Raw genomic sequence first — 1,429 nt, forward strand, 5'->3', positions numbered from 1 at the left:
GGGAACCCCCCCCCCCGCCCCCACACACACACTCCTGTGGGATGCTCCATTCACCCCAGCATCGCAGCATTCATGAGCTGCCTAGTACCTTAAGGTATGTAGAAAAAACATTTAAAGCTGTGTCTATGCCCGAATTGCTGAGTCTTTCCAAATCTCTCCAAATTGATTTTGGAGGATTCTGATTCAATTCAGAGAGATTAAGGGATCTCCTGATTTGGATTCAGAGATTCAGCCACCAAATCGGGCCGAATCTCTGCCAAATCGAATTGGCAACCAAAGCTTCGCACAGCCCTACTATGCATCTGGTTTGCAACAGTTGGCTAGTACAATACAAAATGCTGCTACAAGCATCCTGTTTGTTTGTTTGTTTTTTAATGTTGGTTGGGAATATGTATTGTTTCCCAGTTGCAATTTTATTTTTCTAGAAATAGGAGGTACAAATGTAAAGCTCTTTTAATTTGCAGCAAAGGGCCAAACTATGGCTATTTGTTAAAATTGACAGGCAAAATTATAGAAAAGTAGTCCCATCATGACTTAAGATTTCGTTAGGGAATTTGCTATATTCTTGTTAAAAATTTAAATCTCTTTAAGATTTTGATTTTGTAGTAGTGAAGTTGTAAAAACCTGTAACTAACTTCTCAGTTTTTGTTTATTCATTTAAATAACTATCATGGAAATGTTCAGTTTTTAAATGTTAACCTCTTATTGCATTGTGAAGCTGACTTCATTTGACATGAAGGACTGGTATTCCCTGAATCTGATATGAATGACCCTGCCAAAAATCACAGGGAAAATCTTACTGTTGTAAGTTATACTGGGGTTGTCTGCCAATAGTTTATCCCAAGGTAGCTGCTTGCTTAAGGTCAGCAAGTTTGTTGTTTGCTCTCCCAAACATGTCATTGAAAGGTGCAGCTACCCTTATGCACCTGTCCACTCATAATCCTGATGTAATGTGGGTAAGCGTACAAAAATGCTGTAAGTAACTTCGGAGTAAACATGTTGTGTCCAAAGCCAAAGACTTGTCACTTCTTCTGGTAAAAGAGCACGCTTCGTGTATGGTTTTATAGAAATGACTGGAATGTTATTTCTCCTATACTGAGTTTATCTTTTAGGGGTGCTCTGCAAACAATTTTTAATGTACTTCAAATTCTTCATAGTTTCATAGTTGCTAGGGTCGGAAGGGACCTGAGCAGATCATCTAGTCCAACCCCCTGCCATGCCAGGAAAGAGGACTGGGGTCAAACAACCCCAGCAAGGTGTTCATCTAACCTCCTCTTAAAAACCCCCAGGGTAGGAGCCTGCACCACCTCTCTTGGAAGTTGGTTCCAGACCCTAGCTGCCCTGACTGTGAAATTAGCTCCTCCTGATGTCTAACCTAAACCTCTGCCAGCTTGTGACCGTTATTCCTGGTCACTCCTGACGGTGCTTG

At 41.1% G+C, this 1,429-nt stretch overlaps 1 protein-coding gene across 17 annotated transcripts in view; it reads left to right on the forward strand.

Moving 5' to 3' along the window:
- Window positions 1-1,429, forward strand: part of SNAP91 (synaptosome associated protein 91) — a 182,792-nt gene that overhangs the window by 178,995 nt on the left and 2,368 nt on the right. The gene's annotated exons all lie outside the window — the stretch shown is intronic.

This window comes from Gavialis gangeticus, unplaced genomic scaffold (genome assembly GCF_001723915.1).
Source record: "Gavialis gangeticus isolate Ggan-Ray unplaced genomic scaffold, GavGan_comp1, whole genome shotgun sequence".
In the NCBI taxonomy this organism is placed as follows: domain Eukaryota; kingdom Metazoa; phylum Chordata; order Crocodylia; family Gavialidae; genus Gavialis; species Gavialis gangeticus.